The sequence below is a fragment of the Lissotriton vulgaris genome, chromosome 2_1 (genome assembly GCF_964263255.1).
Source record: "Lissotriton vulgaris chromosome 2_1, aLisVul1.2, whole genome shotgun sequence".
Taxonomy (NCBI): domain Eukaryota; kingdom Metazoa; phylum Chordata; class Amphibia; order Caudata; family Salamandridae; genus Lissotriton; species Lissotriton vulgaris.
The window spans coordinates 803,618,612-803,640,699 of NC_141687.1; the positions used below are offsets into that span (position 1 = coordinate 803,618,612).

Sequence of the window (22,088 nt, forward strand, 5' to 3'; positions counted from 1 at the left end):
CAACCATTGACAAAATCAATACTCCTGGTTGTTTTTAGGTGTATGTCAGTTGTGTTATACTTCTGTTTTCAATCACGGAAAGCCCAGAGAGGAAACAAAGTACTGGTCAGATTGTACTCTTTGTGGAATCACAGAAATTTAGATTACCCTGTTTAAGCTACACCCTTAATTATGTAGACCACACCCCTTTTAGAGACTCACTCATTTGTTTTTCAGCCAGCCTAAAGGCGTGGGCTGGCAGAAAGGGAGACAGGGAAGAGGAGAGATGGATATAATGGGCAGAATCCATGCGGACAGGCTGGTAGAGAGATTAAGAGCTGAGGTGAAGAGCATTACATTCAAGGATGTAAGAGGAGAAGAATCCATGCAAAGTGGTAGGAGGCCGGGAAACTTGGGATCTTTGAAATGCAGAGGTTCCTAACGTAACATTTAATAATTTGTTGTGTGCAAGGCATGCCTCACACTTCCTAGTGGTTTGGAGGTTTCACCCTCATCAAGAATGCTTTTAAAAATGGCCGAAGATTGTATTATTGGCCCATTTTCTATAAATTCGTAATCCCATTCAATAGAACAATAACAATTTTTAAATCATTTAATGTATTTCTATTTAATACAGATGTAAAATATAGGTACGCATTTTCTAAGTATTAATTTTTAACCGTTATACTCACATCCAAACTCAGTAAGTAGCTTCTTGCAAAAAGGCTTCAACAATGCCATATAATCTGTGATCTCTGAATAAACTGCACCTTTTATAAAATACAGCAGCTCATCTCTTAATGAGAATTTCTAAGTTCAAATATTTCTCTCATGTATTGTTGGAGCTACACTAGTTTCCCATTAGAAAGGAAGTAGCCTTCAAGGCACTGTATACTGCTCACAACATAGGTCCTGAGTAACTTGGAGAAATGCATATGGTACACACCTAGGGGAGCTCTTCGATAAACCTCCTTGGGAAAAGTGGAAACACCTAAAATAAACAAAGAGACATGGAGTGGCAGAAGCTTTATTTCATTCCTTGCAAACTCTGAAACAATTTAGAAAAAAATTAAAACCTGGCTTTTTTCAACTATGTTGCCAATTAGCTTACAGCTGCAGATGGCAGTACTACACTGGCATGCGCTATAAACAATATCAATATAATTAATGGCCAATTGAAAGGAGTTCCTATGATGTCACTTCCCGTTAAGTTAACTCGTATGCAAATTATAGGGGCCTCGCATTTTCCTATTCTGCCCAGGGCCCCATGAACCTTAGGACCGGCTCTGGGTAACTGTATCATTTTTTTTCATTTTGCAACTCTGCAACCCCTTCACCCCCCTATCCCCGTGCCCGCCCAACCCCTCCCACCCGCAAGTCATGCCGGCCTCCACTGATTTTATACCTGTATTCTGACAATGGAGCTATCCTAAACAACGATTGCTAACAATATGCATAGATTGGGTTTTGGGTCCTCCCTTTTCAACCATTAGCTTTCTTTGACCATACTCTTTCTGCCATTGTTTGCAGGCTTTGTTATCACATTTTGGCCCCATGAAGTGGATAATAAAGGGGGGAATAGTAAGAAAGTATCTGATCTAATGCCCACCAAAACCACTAGTAATTGCGGGAAAACTAAGCCCAATAACATCTCCAACAAGGGTAGTAAGGATAGCGTAAAAAATCCACCAACCACAACTAGCAAAAATGCCACACTTTTGCCGACCGGACCGGGAAATACCACGGCCCAACGGTCAGGAAATGATAAAATCCACACTAGTAATGGCAGTGGGAACAATGCTCATCGTAACGGGAATGGGACGAATCCCTGTGTGACGGTGGAAAACATCCCTGCACAGAGTTGCGTTCCCTTAGAACAAGTACAAATAAAGACCCAAATAACTAAATTGCCGACTAGGATCCCGCCAGTACAGCTCACCCCGGACTCCTACCCATATGTGGCCATACTTACTAACGTCCCACCCCTAACGGAGGGCCAAAGAGAAACTTATGACATGCTAAAAAATAAGGCCATGCATTGGCTTTCTGTCAATAGACCACTGCCAGGGGGAGTGGATGGCCTGATAATTGGGGCTAGAAGGGTCAATTGGATAGGGAATACCTTAAAAAAACAGGGGGGTGAGTGTATTATAATCAACTTTCAGGATCCAAGGGTTGTGGGGCTGATTACGGGACCGGGTTGGAACATTAATATTGGTGGGATTGGGGTTGTGGACCTTACTTTCTTTTATCCCAGACCAGTGATCTACCCAGGGGGCTGTAGGGAGCAACCGAGACCCAGTCTCTGTACCTGGGTAGAGGCTGGCCCTCCCGCTGCTCCCATATCTAGATCAAATAATTGCTACATGCAGGCATTTAACCCCTATAATGGGCAGGGGCAGACGAGGTGGGGATGTTGACAGAGACCAATTGAACAATTACGTTTGGAAGAGGAAATGGTTGGGGGAAGTAACCCTGATGTAACTTTGGTAGCCTATGATGATGAAACGAGCCAAAAATCCGCAGTGGCGAATGTGAGGGATGGGGGCATTATTGTATGTCCAGAGGGGTGTGTGGGTGTACCGGCCCTCCCAACTATCATATGCACCAAGGAGGGTACAGATGCAAATTGTACAAATATTGTTCTAAGTGAGGATTGTGACTGCGGGAAGCAGGATGATTTGCCTCCCACGGCACCTAAAGAAAAGGGGATTTGTATAGAAAATACCCTGGAGAGACTTCTGTCATGGAATATAGCGGGGCTGGGGGCTAGATTGTTGTCACAGCATTGGATTGATTTTGTAAGTGGGTTTGAAATGTGCCTATTCCAAGAGACGTGGGCTTGTGACCCAATTTATTTTTCGGGTTACCTAAATTTCTGTATACCAGCAACGAGAGGCCCCAGGGGACGACCTAAGGGAGGCCTCGCAGTCTGGATTAAGCAAAATTCAAATGTAAAAGCAAAAATGATTGATCTAGGTTGCAAGGATATACAACTTTTGAGATTATCCGTAGGCAAGGGTGGCACGATAGACATTTATAACATATATGCTAGGGGCAAGAGTCTGGGGAATTCTGCTACCCTAGAAGTTCTATCCGCTTCCCTTGAATCCCAGTCACTTGGAAACAGAGTAATTTTGGCTGGTGATTTGAATAGGACATTCGAGCCCCTAGAAAATACTGCATACCCAATAGGTCTAGAGGAAGATGCCCTTTGGGGCATTCCAAACCTTAACCTCCTACCTGTGAAGCGGTGGACAAAAGATATTTTGTCGTTGAATGCGTTATGTCTGGAGTATGGTCTGAGGGCCCTTAATGGCAGGACAAAAAGCGACCAATGTGGTAATTGTACATTCAACAATGGACACAATAAAAGCAGGATCGACTATGTCATCTGTAGTCTTGAGTTATGGTGTGGCGTGGGTGACATGGAAATTGTGGGGAGAGTAGAAAGTGACCATAACCCCCTCTGCGTCTCCCACTCATGGTGGAGGGCCGCACGAGTCATCCCTGTGTCAGGTAGTGAGAGCGTACCTGTTATGGCCAATGACTCAAGAAGGGTGAAATGGCCATATGTCCTGGCCAATTTAGCCACCTTGGAGTCTATTCATTTGGAGGTAGACAATGCTATTGCCGCCATGGAAAAAGTAGATCCTGTATTACCAGGCTCTGTCCAAATAACTGATATACATGACACATTCTTCTCTTTGATAAAACCGCACTTTATCAAACCACTGAAGACTAACAGAAAACTACCAACCACTATGGCAACCTGGTTTAACAAACAGTGTAGGGTAGCTAGACTGGAGCTGGGCAGAGCACTCAAAAACAGGGACAAGGCCTCGATTAGAGCCACCAGGAAATATTATAATGATAGTATCCGAAAGGCTAAGAAGCAGTGGGATGAGGAGCACTGGGAGGAGCTACTTGAGGCTTCTGGGCAAAAGGACTCCAGAACTTTCTGGAAAATTGTGAAATGGGGAAGAGGGGGCGCCCCCAATAAACCCGACAACAATGTCGATGAGGCATTGTGGGTCGAGTATTTTAAACCCCAGTATGCTGAGTGTAGGGATATAGTGGCCATAGAATCAATCCCTATGGTTTTTTGCAAGGGTGATCTATTCCTAATCAAGGATGCGGAACTTGTAATTTCAACTCTGCAGGGGGGAAAAGCCCCCGGGCTAGATGGAATCCCTTCGGACATTTTCAAACACGACAAGGTCCAGTGGGCAAATTATGCGACCCTGTTGGGAAATGGCTTGGCCAAAGGGGCAAAAATCCCCAATATATGGAAGGGGGCAATAATAATACCGATTTTTAAGAAAGGCGACCGGTCACTCCCGGTAAACTATAGACCAATAAGTTTGCTGTCTACTATGCAAAAAGTAGTGGGGAAGATGCTGGTAGACAAACTTATGGTCTGGGTAGATGACAACAATGCCTTATCCCCCTTCCAGGCAGGATTCAGACGTGCAACCAGTACGGTCGATCAAATTTTTCGCTTCACCATGCTACGGTGGGGGACTGTACTCCTGGGTAAAGGCAGCCTCTATGTAGCATTTGTAGATCTAAGGGCTGCCTTTGACCTGGTGCCCAGGTGCACGCTGTGGGAGGTTCTGTCCAAAATAGGGGTCCCACTTGATTTGCTCACGTTAATAATGCGTCTTCACGAAAGCAACTATGCTAAGGTTCAGTGGGGGAGGAATGGGGAATCCACTACTAACTTTCCAGTTGAGCGGCAGGGATGTGCAATGGCGCCCCTGCTTTTCTCCCTGTTCATTAATGGCATTGTAGATAGGATTTTGGACGCAATGGTTGACGCACCTACGTTAGCGGGCATCAGAGTTCCAATTCTGATGTTCGCCGACGATACCTTGATTGTGTCTAAGACCCCGTCGGGTCTCCAGCGAGCCCTGAACATATTCGACGCATTTTGCAAAGAACGGGGTCTTGAAGTTAATGTAAATAAAACCAAGTTGATGGCCTTTGGGCAAAAGCGCCAATCTCAACCCAAGGTATTTTTGAACAATATCAAATTAGAGTTAGTAAATGTTTTTACATACCTCGGGGTGGAGATATCAAGTAAACTTGGATGGTCAAGACACATAGAGAAGGCGGTGTTGAAACACCAGCAAATCTCAGGAGCCCTTAGGGTCGAGCAAGTAAAATCCAAAACCAGGCCTATAAAACCTGTTCTTATGGTTTATGACGCAAAGGCCATGGGCGCAACCCTTTATGGGGCTGAAGTCTGGGGCTTTGAGAGTCTTACCATCCTTCAAAGATCTGAGAACAGGTTTGTGAGAGGGATAACTAGTCTTCCCCAAAGTACCCCACTAATACCGCTTGGCCTTGATCTAGGCAGAAGATCGCTTAGTGACCGTGCCCGGCTGAGGCCTATCCTCTATTGGAGACGGCTATGGACAACCATGGAAATAAGACACTACGCTGAGGGGTTCCTAGCATTAGCCAAATCAGATGTTTTTCGTAAAATTAAATGGCTAAAAATGTTAAGGGACGTCCTTGCTGAGCTTGGGCTCTCCAAACTATGGGAAAACCCCCTCGGGGAAGTATTCCCTAGTAAATCCAGTATCAAAGAAATATACTGGGACCACATTGACCAAAAACTTTGGAGGAGCACAACCTCGGAATCCATGGGGGGTAGATTTATGGAAATTAAACAAAGACCATCCCTTGAAAAATATTGGGACAGTATAACTGTCCCATTAGACAGGAAATTATTTTTCCAGTTAAGGGCAGGCTCTCTCCCCCTGAGGTGTTTGACGTCCAGCTGGAGAACTAGTAGTGGTTTGTGCTGCCCGTCATGTGGGGCTCCCAATGAAAGCATTGCACATTTTCTTTTTTTATGCGAGGCCTATACAAATCCAAGAAAATCTTGGTTGGCTCCAGTATGTAGGAATCTTGGTGTCCGAAGTGGTGTTGAGGGGTTGAGAATTATCTGTTCCTCCACTGAAATGTCCATCGTAGTTGGAACAGCAAAATATTTGGGGTGGGCATGGTCCATAAGGAGGAGGGCTCTATCCTCTAATGTGTTTTGAGTTTTTGCATTTCCCCTTGTTTGACTTATCCTTGCAAACATCTACTGGGAGATATATATGAATTTTAAACTATAAAATGCGGCTAATATGTATGGTATGAGTTCTTATTGTATAAACTTTGGGAATGGTCCGTAACGCGGAGGTTTCTATATCTCAACATGCATCGAGTTCCGCTTATTATGAAAAAGCTATTTTATTCTAAATGGTAACAATTTTTATGCTTATGTATTATGTATTTCATTTATAAATTTATTGTAACAAAATGTATGAAGTTTTTAAAAAAAAAATGTATGAATTTATATGTCTGTGCTTTTATGAGTGTATAACTCGAATAAAGCTTTTTCAATCATATATATTTTTGGGAAGGCAGGATTAGAAGGATATGGTATCACAATTTGAGGCATTGCTGCACTGCCAAAATCGCTTGCTTTGCGTTCCAGCACGTTCACAAGCAGATATACTCCGCTTGAGACAGGTGGCATCCCTCTCGCCCACTCGACTACTTTTAAAAGAAAGTAGTCCTGAGGACACCAAAGAGACAGCAACAGAGATGGCTGTCTGATCTGGGAGCTCCGGGGGCCACAAGCAACATTAGCAGCAGCTGCGCTGATCCCGGAGTAACTAGCGGTGGCGGATCCCTCAGTTTATTAAACAGTATTGTGATTCTGGCTGCCCTCTTTCGTCCACCCATAGGGTGCTTCAAGATTTGTCCCTCACCTCCCATCTTATTGGGCATAACCTGGCTGGGGTTTAGTGAGACCCTCTGGGTTGAGGATCCCTTCATGTGACTGCTGGCTCTACACTCTTGATTTGCCTCAGGCGGCTCCCCACCAGCTGACCTGTGGTTGTTCTGCAGTGTCCTCTGTGGCTGATCATAGCAGTGATCCTAGTGCCCGCTCAAGCATTTCCTGTCAGTCTTCAAACTTGTTACACAACCTGGTCACTTTTATATACTCCTAGCCATATGTACCCACTTTCCTCCTGAATGGGGAAGACTAAACATCGACTGGCCAAGCTGCAATATGGTAAGCGACAATCCATGGCACAGGGAGACTGGCATAAGGCGGCCCCACTTGATGCAACTTATACGAACATGGCAGCTATTTTTAAAGAGGTTCAGGAAAGCCTTTCTTCTATTGATAGTAATATGGACATGCTCACTGCCAGATTGGGCAGGTTTCAGGAATGCGCCAATATACAAGATACTAGATTGACGCAAGCCTACACTCAATGTTCTGATCTGGAAGACACTCAAAAAGGTATCAACCATAATCCATTTACATGTGGAAGTTGAAGACGGTCATAGCAAAAAATGTGGACAAGGAAGGAAGATCCCACAGAAATAATATCCGGGTATTAGGGACACCTGAGGAGGCCACCGGCACCAACATGAAAGGCTTCGTTCAGGGCCTCCTGGACACTTTATTTGGCCACCGTAAGTTCTCAATTGTCTTCATTGCTGAGAGGGCACACCACAATCTGGAACCTAAACCCAAGGCAGGCCAACACCCGTGACTAATCATAGCTTGATTGCTTGTACTAAGGCATAGCAGAGAAACCCCAGATCTGCAGTTAGAGGGTTCTAAAATCTCCATTTACCTGGGTTTCACCCCAGTGGTGCAAGCAATAGGCTCGACGGTCCTTCCTGGAGGTTAAAAAGACCCTCAGATCCAAGGTGGCAAAATACTCCAATGCTATTCCCAGCAAAGCTTCAAACTGAGCAAGGTGGTAAAACCAGTTTTTTCTTTCAGTCCGACTCTGATTTCAAAGTCATTGAACAATTTATGTCCCCCCTGTGGTGCAGGTCTTTAAGGTTCTACAAGCCTTGTCTCGTCCTTAGGGGGTCGGCGGCATAGATCCTGCGCCCTCAGCGAAAATGACTAAGTAACTACTGTCGCTACTGCCTATCCTATATCTTACTCACGGGCTAGTAAGTACGAGCTTACCACTGGCCCCTCAATAAGTGTTACTTGTCTCAGGTGTATGCCCAGATGTAATTGTTTTTGTTACAAAAATAGTTGATTATATAACAGGCATTTGCCGAGTCTTGCACCACACTAGGTGAGCAGAGAACCCCTTCAAGATGTCAAGTCAAGTCAAGTCATAACATTTATATAGCGCACTACATACCCAGAGGGTTTCAAGGCGCTTAGGGAGGGGAGGAGGATTATTTGTCAAATATCCACGTTTTAAGCTGCTTTCTGAACGCTAGGTGATTCTGGGTAAGGCGAAGATGCACTACATGACGTCAGGTAGAACGCTATTATATGCAAATGCACACTTGTGGAACCAGTGTTTTGGGGCTCTGCAGCTCCCCTCATGCGTGGAACAGTCTATTTTTTTAGGGTTCGTGCACATCTGGTCCATTGGTAACGGTCCAGTCTGGAACATGTTTTCATTAACTTTTGGTGTTGGCGGGGGTTAGGGGTGTGAAAGGGTTGTTGTACCTATGTTGTTGGTGCCTTTAGTTTCAATTGTCACAGCCATCATAGGGGTCATGGTTATATCACTCACAAATCATTATACACACAGAACAGTACACAATTCATATAGACAGTTCACTGAAATACATCATCACCACAGGTTTCCCATGGTTAATTTCTTGACCTGGAATATCCAGGAGCTGAACAATCCACGTAAGGCCAGTCAGGTGCTCGCGTAGCTGGACCAACATAAGATTGCTGTAGCCATGCTTCAGGAAACACCCTGATCTCCTATGAGTCGCACAACATTTGCATCTCCTTGGGGCCTACACCACTACTTCTCCTCAGACTCGACCTATTTCTATGGCATTGTCACCCTCATTAGAAAGATGCTAAACTTCCTATTGATAGGGAATATTGCAGACTCTTCGAGTAGGGGAATGGTGATGGTGGACACACTAGAGTGGCAACATATTTTGTTAGTTAATATATACGGACCGGATGTGGATGACCCAAATTTGTTCAATGACACCATACAGCTGTGCACAAAATACAGAGAGTGGCCACTGATCTGGGGATGAGAAGTTAACCTTACATTTCCTATGATAAATGAAAGATCGTTGGAATTGGTGCGGCCTGCTTCAAGAGCCACAACAGTGCTCACACATATTATGTGACTGTGTGATCTTAGTGATGCATGGAGAGAACTTCATTCTTCATTAACTGAATATGCTTTTTTCCTTGGTGCATGACATGTCCTCTTGCCTTGATATGTGGCTGGTCTCGGTCACACCTATGTATAAGATGCAACCTGGGGGAACGCGATCCAACCATTCCCCCCTTGAAGATGTCTCCACACAATCCCAACCCCCCCCCCTCAATTTCACAGGTGGGGACCGCAAGACACTCAACTACATGATGAGGTGTTTTAATGTGAAGTTAAGGAAGCCATAATGGAATATTTCCGCCTGAATGAAAACTCACTAAACAACATTTCAACACTATGGGAAGCCTTCACAGCATACATTTGGGGTATCTGTATTCTTAAGAGCTCTAGCATGCTTAAATCAATGGGCAATCATCTTCCTCGACTTGAATTGAAGCTCTGACAACTAGAAAATAGTTACACTGTTATTAAGGATTGTTCGCTCGTTGCTTAGCTACATTACTTGACTACAGGGAAAAAGAGGACCATGAAGTCCTTAGATGAGGCACATGGTGAGAAAATTTGGGGAGAGAGATAGACTGAGCAAAACTACTGCCAGGATCACCACAAGTGAGAGTGGCTTTGAATGGATCACCAATAACTGCGGAGGTGCTGGTGTCACATCTGACCCACTTTCCATGTTAAATGAATTCAGGCAATAACTATAACACCTTTACACCCCTAAGGTCAATAGAGTGGGATCTGAAGTATCTGAATTTTTAGATTGGGTGGTGCTGGCCTGGCTAAATGTGACAAGGGAAATGCTAAAATCTCCAATAACATTAGAGGACATTAAACAAGTCATTATGAGCCTCTTCAGGGGCAAAGCTCTGGAAGGAGATGGATTGCCAGCTGAGTTTTATAAAGCATATATAGATATTCTCACCTCAAGACTTTTGGATATGTACAACACCACAATTATAAGGGAAATCCACCTCTCCACCACTACGGAGGCGGAGATCATGGTAATACTGAAACCCAAAAACAGACCTTACCAAATGCTCCACCTACAGTCCCTTATACTCTACTCAACACTGACCATAAAATGTTTGCCAAAATCCTGGCAAAATACTTACAATCCCTGATGGAATTTCTGAAGTTGCGGAACCAACTGGGCTTTATACGAAATGTATCTACCGCATTTAAGCATCAACCATAAATGGCTATACACCTTTCAGTTGACCCACAGCTCCTCTTGTTTGCTGTGCTTCTCAATGCTGAGAAAGCAGTTGATTAGCTGGAGTGGCCATTTATAAGGGAAACACTTTGCAGACTGGGACTGGGATACTTCTACCTGTTGTTAATTAAGTTGTTATACACTAACCCAACAGCAAGAGTTTGCATGAATATATCTTATTCCCAGTTATTTAATATTGTCAGAGGCACACATCAGGGATGCCCCTTCTCTCTGTTGATTTTTGAACTTGCAATAGAGCCCCTAGCCTGCTATGGAAGGGAATTCCACTCCCATCATGGATTGTGCCTTACAAATAGTTTTCTGATAATATAGTTACATGCAGCCAATATGATGCTCTATGTACGACAGCCGGATGATAAGCTGTTTCCCCTTATACCTGAAATAATCTGATATGGGGGATATTCTGGGTTAAGATAAACTGGCTCAAATATGAAATCTTTGCACTTACTGAGATCCACACAACCCGCACCCTAGAGTATCCCCTGCAGCGCAGTCCTGATGACATGCAATCCTTATTAGTATGTGTCTTTCATGATTATGAATAAATAATAATAAAATAATAAAGAAAATTAGTAAAGCGCTTGTTTACGCCATCTCGGCGTGTCCCCGCGCAAGGGTGAGATTAAGTGGCAGCGACCTGGCTCCAAGGCCTCAGCCTAACTTAGCTAGAGAACAAGTGGGTTTTAAGCAGTTTCCTAAACCTAACTTCAGAGGTCTCCATCCAGAGATTAATAGGAAGTTTATTCCAGTTCTGAGCTGCCAAGACCCGGAAGGATCTACCTCCCATTCTGGCCTTCTTCACTTTAGGCACCATCAATAAGCCCGTCCTACTGGACCTCAGGGACCTTCCACGCACATAGCTGGTGACAAAGTCCTTCAGATACGAGGGGCCTATGTCCTGGGTAATGCGATGGCATGTGCACAGTGCTTAAACATCACTCGCTTCCTAACTGGCAACCAGTGCAAAGTATCAAGGGCTCTTTTGGAAGCAGCCCTCCTAGGCTGCGCCAGTACCAGTCTCGCAGCGGCGTTCTGCAATACCTGCAATCTCCCCAGGCATTTAGCAGTAGCGCCCAGATATAGGATATTGCCATAGTCTAGGCGGGATGTAATGAGGGCGTGCACCAACGTCTTCCTCGCTTCTATAGGAAGGAGATCCATTGTTTTCCGTACATTTTTGAGGACTCCGAAGCATTTCCCCACTACACGTCTGATGTGTGTTTCATAGGAGAGAGTGGGGTCCAGCAAGACTCCGAGATTTTTGGCTAGGGTACATGGAACTGGAGTAGGGCCCAGACTTGGAGGCCACCATGCCGACGTCCAGCCTGATGCATTTCCCCCCACCACGAGCACCTCCGTCTTGCTACCATTCAACTTCAGGCAGTTCTTCACCATCCAGGAGGCTAGCTCCTGCATGCATGCCCTGAAGTTAGAGGCAGCAACTTCCGGCACCCGAGATAGGGAGATCACCAGCTGTGTGTCGTCGGCGTATGAGACAACCTCTACTCCAAAACCCTGTGCTATCTCAGCCAAAGGAGTGACATACAAATTGAACAGGGTAGGGCTCAGGGCAGAGCCCTGAGGCACACCCTGTTCCAGCTTGACATCCTTGGAATAATGCGCCCCCTGTCTGACCTGAAAGCTCCGCTCTACCAGAAATTATTTCAGCCATTTCAGAGCCGGGCCAGAGACACCGCCTTTATTCAGACACTGCAGCAAGGTGTAATGTGCCACAGTGTCAAAGGAAGCGCTAAGGTCTAGCATAACTAGGGCCATAGTGTGCCCAGCGTCTGCCCCCTGTCTGATGGATTCCGTGGCTCGGAGTAATGCAGACTCCGTAGAATGAAGAGCCTGGAAACCCGATTGGGACGGGTGCACAAGGCTAGATTCCTCAGCATAGGTCATCAGCTGTTGATTGACCACCTTCTCTGCTATTTTGGCCATGTATGGCAGAAGCGAGATAGGTCGCAGGTTTTCCAATATGTCTGGGCTGATGTTCGGTTTCTTCTGGAGAGGGAGAACAATGGCCTTTTTCCACCTACCCGGCACCGTATGAGACCTCAATGAGACCTCCAAAACATGCCTGATATAGGGCTCCAGAAAATCCACACTTCCGCCCAACATCTTGGGTGAGGCGGGGTCCATGGGTGAACCAGACTTGATGCTACTACAGATTTTCCTGAGGAGCTCGGGGGAGGAATAGTAAAATTATACAATCTCTGACCCACCTCATCTTCCCCAGTCTTTTCCTCGAAATCCACACCCCTCGTACCAATCCCATGAAAGGAGGAGTACATTTTCTCCACTTTCTCCGCGAAAAGGTTCATAATCCGGTTGCATGACTCAGCCGAGCCAGCTACTAGTGCGGCGGTAGCTACAAGGGAAGAGATCTCCTTATATATTTTAAAACGTTCTTTGGTGGAATTTTAAATGGACCCAATTTTCGCCTGATAGTAGGTAGCTTTTGCCCTCCTGATAAGGCCATAGTATTTTTTTCGTTCCTCAGTGTATTTATTTCACTTTGTCATGGCACAGAAAACCCTTTCTCCACTGCCTCTCCAGGCGTTTACATTCAGCTTTTGCAAAGTGCAGAGCTGATGTACACCACGGTGCAGATTTCTGAGCCCTACCCACAGATTTATTAGGGAGTAACAGGGCCACCATATTAAGAGCATTGTCTATGCGCCTCTCCAGGTTCAGGCAGGCAGTTTCAATATCTGTGCCCCCTGGGGGCCCGCCTGTTGTCAGTGCTCTGTTAAAATCGTCCCGCACAAAGTTTTTCCATTTCCTGCGTGGGTCATTGCATAGCTCTTTTTCCAAACCACCGGTCTCTGGCACCCCCACCTTAAAGGGGATCAAACAGTGATCCGACCAAGGAACCGGGAGGGGGGTGGGTAACTCCTACATCCTCCCAACTAGCAAACACAGGGTCTTAAAGGTGTCCATGCTGATGTGTGGGGACACAGGATTTCAGGCTCATATGGAGCGCTAAAAGCTCCTGGAGTAGGCTAGAGGCCTCCTTATCCAAAGGGTCTTCCAGATGCAGGTTCAAGTCACCCAATACCAGAAGCTTATCATATTTTATTGCCAAGTGGGCAATCCCCTTAACCAGACTCGGGAGGAAACGTGTAGCGGGACCGGAAGGTCTATAAACCAGAAGCCCTTTCACCGTAGAATTGGCATTAATTTTAAACGTAAAAGAGCCTGCCTCACTTTCACAAATCATAGCTGGTTCGAGGAGGCATTCAAGGGGGAGTTTAAAGATGACTGCTATCCCTCCTCCTCTGCCTGTCGCCCTATCCATTCTAGCTATAGTGTAGACAGGGGGAAGTGCTTCTAGGATATCTGGCTCAGACTCATTATCCAGCGAGGTCCCCGTAAGAAATAGAATATCAAACTTGTTCTCCACGATCAGGTCATAGATTTCACTTTTATGTTTACATAAAGATCTACAGTTCAGTAGCCTGCAGCATAGGACAGTACTCCCTGACTGCCTTACACGCTCAGTATTCCACCTGAACGAGCAATGACAGCACGCCTCATCTAGGGTGGCCGCCATATTGTGCCTACAGCCTCTAGCCATAGGAGGGAACAGTGCACGTAGCTCCAAAGGAGCTATATTGAATTCTTACCGCTGTTGGAGCAGGGTTTCTAGCCCCGGTCCCCGTACGGCGGAGGACGGCGGCGCGGCCGTTTTTGAATGTGACCTTTATCCCGACTCTCCTGCAACAACTAGACCACTACCCGGCCCACCGGAAGTGTCTTGGCTCTCCCTTCCTCGCCCTCCCCGCAACGGCGCTAATCGCCGCGTCGGCCAGGGCAGGAAGGCTGCAAGAACGAGCACAAGCACCGAGTAAGCCCAAGAGCCCCTCAAAACCGGCACTGATACCCCCAGGTAGGATTCCCAGTTGTTATTTAAAAACCCCAGTTGCAATTCCTTAGGTTAAAATGCAGCGTCAAAACGTGAAAGTGCAGTTAAAAACTGCAGGTCAGCTAAGCGAGCAAAGCGCCAGCAGTTCACGGGCTCTGCCACCGCCCACTCACCACAACGCGCCCGCACTGCCAAGCGGCCTTTATCCCCGCTCTCCTGCAACAACTAGACCGCTACCCGGCCCACCAGAAGTGTCTTGGCTCTCCCTTCCTCGCCCTCCGCGCAACGGCGCTAATCGCCGCGTCGGACCAGGGCAGGAAGGCTTCAAGAACGAGCACAAGTACCGAGTAAGCCCAAGAGCCCCTCAAAACCGGCACTGATACCCCCAGGTAGGATTCCCAGTTGTTATTTAAAATCCCCAGTTGGGTGGCCAAGATGGCGACCTGAACGGACGCAGGTCTCTGTGGCTCCCTGCCCCGATCCCCAATCACAGCCTTAAAACATAGCAAAATCCCCCCCAAACCCTGCAGCCGAGGGTCACTAAGTGCTCACAGCAGTGGTCCTGTCCATTGATGTCGCTGACGAGCTTGTGCGACCCCCGGAGAAGTCCAGAGGTCGAGGGGCTGGCAGACGCGGTGTCGAGACGGGCGGCCACCCGGGGCCCAGGGCGGCTTCGCGCCAAGCCGCGGCAGAGGACGAGAGATGCCGAAAGCAGCCCAGAGCCTGAGGAGCCGACCAGCGGACTTTTAGCTGCCCGGGCGCGATCACCGGGGGAGAGCGTGAAACGCCTGCTGCCGTGAAGCCTCGGCCGGTGGAGTGAAGGGGGGACCGGCCGGCGGCAGCGGAACCTGAGGCCCTGGCTTCTGGGCCCACGGACCATTTGCGCTCCAGGTCGAGGCGCAGACTGAAGGAGAGAGAGATCGCCCAGGGACTTGGGTTCCGGCGGGGAGCTGATAGCTGCAGGAGCCCATTCAGAAGTAGGGAGCATCAAAGCGCCGTCTGCGGCTGCCGCGACCCGGCCGCCGGAAGCAGAGTGAGCCGGCCGGCGGTCGCAGAACTTAAGACCCCGGCTTTCCGGCCTGTAGAGACTCGCGGCCGACGCGGGCGGGACGCCCTGTCGGCTCCTCGAGCGCTCCAGCGGTGGATGCCCTCTCCCTGACTGTGCCTGGAGGTGGACAGGGTGCAGGACGAAGCTCCTGAGGGAGAAGCAGCGGAGCCTCCGGTGAAACAGTAAGGCCGGAGAGACTGCGACCAGTGCGGTGGAGACGCCGGGAACTGAGGTGAGGAGGGGCACTGGAGGGCGAGAGCTGGTGACTCGGGGGGCATAATCGGGCCCCCGCTGCTGGGCCCACATAACCTAAGAGCCGTTTGAAGGCACGAGGCATAGACAAGCCCTGCCGTCCATGCAGGAGCAGGCCACGTGAGATACACCAGCGGCCGCCCGGCCCTCCCGAGACTAGTCCTCTGGAGTGGAAGGAGCCGCCTTGTGCCACTCCGTACTGCTGGGACAGCTGAGACAGGCACTGGCTTTCATAGACTACAGAACATCTGCATGAGCGAGAGGGGAGCAGAGTACCCCTGAAGCGCCCGCGTCGCTGTGCACCCGTGGGACTTGCGGGCGGAGCTGTCTGGAGTGGGACTGCCCGATCACTGGACACAACCCGCAGAGGCAACCCGGCCCATACCCTCGGACCCGGGGACGGGCCGGACACAAAGGACACACGTGAGCCCGGACGACCACACGCTTTGCCAGGGAAGGAGCGCGGAGGGGCATCAATACCGTAACCGAGGCCTGAGGAGGAGGCGCTCGGGCACGGCCCAGGGGTGCTACGGTCCGGCCCGCGCTGATCTAGGCATTACGGCACGACCATATAGGAGGGACCCGGAGCTCTAAGCGCCCTCGAGGGGGAAAACGCTATAGCGACGGCCTAGACACCACCTAGCCCGCCAACTCTGAAGGAGGACGCCTGCCGGAGCATCTACATAGGTCCGCCAGAAACTCAGAGTAGCCTACAAGATAGGAGTGGGGGACATCGGTGGACTAGATCCCAGAGGACTGCAAAGGGCCCTGACACCAAAGACGGAATGCCGAACACGAGCCGCAGGGGCAATCGCACAATCACCGATATGCTGATGAAAACCACCCCCAAAGGAGGGAAAACTCAAGCGCCACGAAATAGATCTACTTTTTGCCCACCGGCCAACAAGATTCCGAAATAATTAGTGACCTTTGAAAAAAGTGTCCTGTCTGCCATCTCAGCTATGGAACAGGAAAGAAAATTTGTTAAATTTAATACCACTAAAAATCAGATGACTGCCCTAAACAATCTAAAAAATGATACTTCTGTTATAATCAAGCAGGCCGACAAAGGCGGTGCTATAGTGGTGTGGGACGCGAACGACTATACCGCTGAGGTGATAAAGCAACTAGATGATCCTAGTTGCTATCGAAAAATAAATAAAGATCCTACTACAGAACTGCAGAATGAACTGTTTGTCTTAATACGAGAAGGCTTTGAGCAAGGGTTTGTTGGTCCTAAAGAACTTGAATATTTACAAATCAAACACCCCAAAACACCTATGTTCTACGTACTTCCCAAAATCCATAAGAGCCAAGACCATCCGCCAGGCAGACCCATCGTGGCAGGATGTGGTTCTTTGCTTGAGCCAATTGCCAAGTACGTAGACTGTTTCCTCAAAGAATTTATGAGCCAGGTGGTATCCTATTTACAGGACACTACAGACTTTATCAATAAATTGGAGAGTATTAATTACTGTGAGAACAGGGACTCCTTAGTCACCTTAGACGTGACGTCCCTGTACACGCAGATTCCCCAGGATGAAGCCGTGGCAGTGTTGACCTTCTTTCTGGACTCTAGACCCCGGCCGATGCGAGTACCCACAAAATTCCTTGTGGATCTCGCTTCCTTTGCATTAAAGAAAAATTATTTCTGCTTCAACAGAGAATTCTACTATCAAGTCAAAGGAGTAGCCATGGGCTGCCCCTTTGCACCGGAGCTAGCAGTACTTTTTATGTCTATGTATGAGATCACCTACATACATAACAACAACCCATTCCATCAATATATCGGGACCTGGCTTCGATTTATCGATGATGTGTTCATGGTGTGGACAGGAGGCTGTCACAACTTGTCCCTGTTCCACCAATGGCTAAATTCCAGGACCTTGGACTTAAAATTCAGTCTCGCCCGGTCAACTACCAAAATTGCATTCCTTGATGTAGAGGTGTTCCCTAAAGAAGGCAAACTGGCAACTACTCTATTCGTCAAACCTACTGACCGAAACAAATCTTTAATGTTTGATAGTAATCATCCCAGAAGCCTCAAAGAAAACCTTCCTTACGGGTAGTTTCTGCGTGTACGCAGAAATTGCACGTATAAAGAGGATTTCCACCATCATGCCAAGAATCTGATAGCTAAACTTTGTGACAGGGGGTACCCTAAAAAACTGGTCAAAAACTGTATGAAGAGAGCGCAGTGGACCCCCAGAGAGACTCTTCTAGAACGGAAAAATAAGCCTGATTTGAAGCGACAAGTATGTGTCACCACGTTTTGTCCTAATGCCAATCAGCTCAAACGGGTCATCGGTCAAAACTGGCACCTAGTAAAAAACTTAGATATGAGTCTTAAAGAACGTCCCTTGTTTGCCTTCAAGAAGGAAAACAGCGTAGCCAACCATATAGTTTGAGCGGCTATGCCAGCCCGAAACAACCAACTCTACGCCAAATGATGGGAATGCCTCCTGTGACAGGACACCACAAATGTGGTACCTGCCTCTGCTGTGAATCTACACTTGAAGGGTCTCTATTCCAGCATAATGGAATCTCTTGGAAGCACAATGCGTTCAGCAATTGCAAATCCAAGTTTGTAGTTTATGGCATAAAGTGTCCATGCCAACGCCTATATATAGGAAAAACCAACTAAGAGGTCCGCCAACGCATCTCTCAACACAAATCTAGATTAAATAGAAAAATTGAAAATGCCCCATTAGTCCACCATTGGACACGTATGCAACATGAAATAAGTGACCTTAGGTGGACAGTAATATCCAGAGTCGAAAAAGATCCACGAGGAGGCGATTGGAATCTTCAACTGTCCAAAAGAGAGGCATTCCTTATAGTAAAATTTGATACAGCGACATCCGGCCTTAATGAACTGAGTGAAATTTTCAAACTTTAATTAGGGATGCATAATCCTTTGAATCCTGTGATCAGAATAGCCCTTGTCCAGAACCTGCAACCGTATGCTGCTGAACATCCCCATCACCAGATGAGCTAATACACTTTAGTTTGTAACATGCCCCTTTTGACCTATGTAGGTCTTGCTTAGATGTGAGCTAACTGAGTGCTATATTAAATATATGTATCTTTTTCCGGTGATTCCTTCCCGTTATATCCGTTTTGTGTTATTAACGTAGGACTCTTTTAGCCTTCTCCTGGTCCCCTCCCGAACGTTTGCATTTCTTGCTATTATTACTCCCTCCCTCCCCCCGACTGGGCTTCTGTGTAACCCATTCCAGTCCGTGGTTTCACACGGACCCTGGTCTCAATCATGCTTCTTACGCCTCCCCTTTCAAAGCCGGTATTGCACTTATCACGGCTTATATAAAAAAGGTAGATTCCACCGTTTCCGTTTCTAAGACGCATGCGCCAAGGTGTAGTGCCGGTCTGAACACCATCGGTCCGTATGTTGGTCTAACTCGCAAGTAAGTGCATCCACCCTTCCCCCTTGGTAACTTTGTAAACCTGTGTATATGTTGTAAAATAATACAGAAACTGTTTCCTTTACAGTTTTTGTTTACGATGGCTGCTACATAGAAGCAGACTGCTTCTCAGACAAGCCTAGGTTCTGAATTGCACTCCGCACTATTCGCGGTAAGCCCAAGTTATTGTAATTAAATTGTATTGATTCCATTATTTTGTTTAAACTCGTAGATTCTAATCTGGTTTTCTTGTATAATTCCCGTTTAGGGATCCGATAAAAGCACCACTCCACATATTAGGCCCCTCCCATTCATATATGCGACGATGCCCTAAGCGCGGTAAGGAGCCTAATGCTTTTTGCTTTCCTACTTTGTATAATTCATAAACCCCCCCCCTTTTTTTTTAAATATAATTCTTTACTCAACCCATTTTATAGCATAAAGCAGTCACACGCCCGATTTTGTCAACTCCAGAACTCAAAGGCTTCTAAAGACGTTAATACCGGTAAGAAACGTGCACTAAGATCAGCGTAGTTTCTAGATGTGAGGCATTCCGATCCTCTTCATTAACTCGTTCCGTCCTTCTTAAGGCTACAGAGACTGACTACGGATTGATTGTTAACTCCGACCAGGCCCCGAAACACTTCTTGTTACACTAGGGGTGAGAATCCATATTTATTCCCCCGTTTACCTTTGCCAAGTGACAGCCTGATTTCAGTCTAAAATAGAGTTTTCCATTTTTATAACAGGTTTACGTTCTGATCCCGGCAGTTTTTCATTGCTTTCCTACGGACACACCAAAAAGAGATACTTTGCACTCAATTTAAAAGGTGAGTAAAACCAGGCATTCCACCAGTTTCTATTAGTCGATCAGGCGATTTTCTGATTTAGTGCCTGTAACATCGAATGAAACTATTTAGCACATCTTCTTGTTGTTTATCTCCAGATTCGGACCCATGTTTCTTAATTAACTGCAGTGCTTTTCAGAACACTCTGCATCCACACTCATTGGTAAGCCGTTAGGGGTCCGCTTGAGTCGCCCGGCAAACTCCATTGGTGTCATGTCCTGTAATTAACATATCAGCTGTCAAACTTGTGTCTCTAATATTTTCTTCCTTTGCTTCATTCCCTTTTGTCTTAGATACTGCATGAGGCCCTGAAGAGAATCCCAAATAAATTGGTGGGATTCGAAACGCGTAGGCCCTGCCACACTTTGGTCTGCGAGAGCTGCTGGCAATCGAATGAATCTTCCCTGCCGCTCCATGTTGTACATTACCTAGGATTAATAGTTCTAATGATTTTTTAACACTAGGTTCAATATATAGGAATGTACTAAGTATAAATTATTTTTCCTAAAATCATTGAAAAATCTTTTGCAGACTGTGGCATTCTCCCCTTTTCAATTCCCTGTATTTTACTGTATATATATTGTATTATATGCTTTGTGTTTTTTTCTTCAATTGGTTGAGTGGTATTGTTTGGTTGTGATATGCATGTAACTATGAATGAATGATTGATGTATAGTTATATTTCTTTAATGTCTTATGTGTCCTTTTTGAGATTTTCCCCTTTTGTATAATGAACTGAAAAAATTGTGTGCAATGTTTTCTTAAAAAATTGTTAAAATAAAAAGCTATTAACTAGCAATCCCCGTTCTTGAATGTCTCTTCGAGTTCTGGATGATCATTTGTTTATCTAAACCCACTCATATCAGTACTGGCACTTCTGTTTGTTCTTTACTGCTGAACCCAGGCAGGAGAAGGAAGAGGCACCTATCACAAGGGCCTTCCTAGAATCCCTCTTTAACACCCTACGGGATGACTTCCAAGCACTGAAGCAGGACATAGCAGGGGAGCAGAAGGAGCTCCGTAGAGACCTTGATAGACTGGGCGAGCGGGTTGCCGCAGTGGAGGACACAGGCCATGCCCGAAGTGAAGAGTTAGTTCATCTTCAGCAGGTGGTGCTTCGCCTTCAGGAACAACAGGTGGACCTTCAGGCCCATGCGGAGGATCTCGAGAATCGTTCCCGAAGGAACAACATCCGAGTCCGGAATGTTCCGGTGAAAGCAGAAGGGAATAGCGTTACCGATTACCTGCAGGACCTCTTCAGAGACATTCTTGGGGGACCGCCTGACTTAGTCATCCGCATTGACCGGGCGCACAGAGTGGGCCCGGCGAGGCGCGCGCCAGCCCCACCACCAAACATTCTCGCATATATCCCTGACTTCCCCTTGAAGGAACGGATCCTCCAGATGGCGCGCCAGAAGCAACCTCTGCAGTTCAGGGGTGACTCCATCGCCTTATTCCAGGACTTATCAGCCATCACGTTGCAGAAACGGCGGGCTTTCAGGAGGGTCACAGCGTTCCTACGCGAAAAGGAGATACCCTACTCTTGGGGCCACCCATTCAGAATCATCTTCAGGTGGCAGGGGAAACTGCACCAGCTCCGCTCCCTCAGTGACACCTGTGCCTTATTGCAGCTCGACCGGCCTGAAGACGAAGAGGTAGAGGGGGACTATCCGCCTAGTACGCAGGAAGGCCCCAGGCAACGTGCCAGGGAAGAATGGCAGCAAGTCAGGCGGTGGCGCCGGGCGAAGGGACACCTTAAGCCGGACACGGCGACAATTGCCCAGGAACAAGCAGCTGCCATCCAGGAGGTGACAAAAGAAACCACAGACTCATCCTGAATGATGGAATGATTGGGGGATCTCTCCACAATTTGCAATAGTGAGGGAGAGGGGCGGGGGGCCAGAAGGGTTGCCGCTGCCACGTTTCCCACCAAGATGACTTTCTACGGTCCTACACGTTGTTTGGATAGGCCCGAGACAATGGTTTACAATGGGAGTTTTCCAGTTGGGTGTGCGGGTGGGAAGGAGGGAGTGGGTGGAAGAGGGGAAGAAGTTGGGGGGGATAGGTAGGGGCTCCAAAGTTGGGGTTAGGGGGGTATCCGGGAAGATGGGAGGTGGGTTTGGGGAGGGAAACGGGGGGGAAGAGGGGTCGTCCAGTGCAATGTACAGGTTACAGAAGCCCCAGAGGCGCTCACACACATAGCTCCGCCCGGACGGGGATACAACGCTCATGCTCTCATTACTCCACATGCCGTCGACAACCCTTACAGTTCTGACTCTCAATGT

General features: G+C 47.2%; 1 long non-coding RNA gene across 1 annotated transcript; it reads left to right on the forward strand.

The window, feature by feature from the left end:
* The first annotated feature begins 18,855 nt into the window (after positions 1–18,855).
* Positions 18,856–20,600, forward strand: LOC147731191 (uncharacterized). Its single transcript, XR_015308621.1, has 8 exons — positions 18,856–18,958; positions 19,044–19,127; positions 19,224–19,294; positions 19,393–19,460; positions 19,546–19,616; positions 19,705–19,785; positions 19,902–19,966; positions 20,097–20,600. It is a non-coding gene; the product is annotated as an uncharacterized LOC147731191 (long non-coding RNA).
* Positions 20,601–22,088: the final 1,488 nt, after the last annotated feature.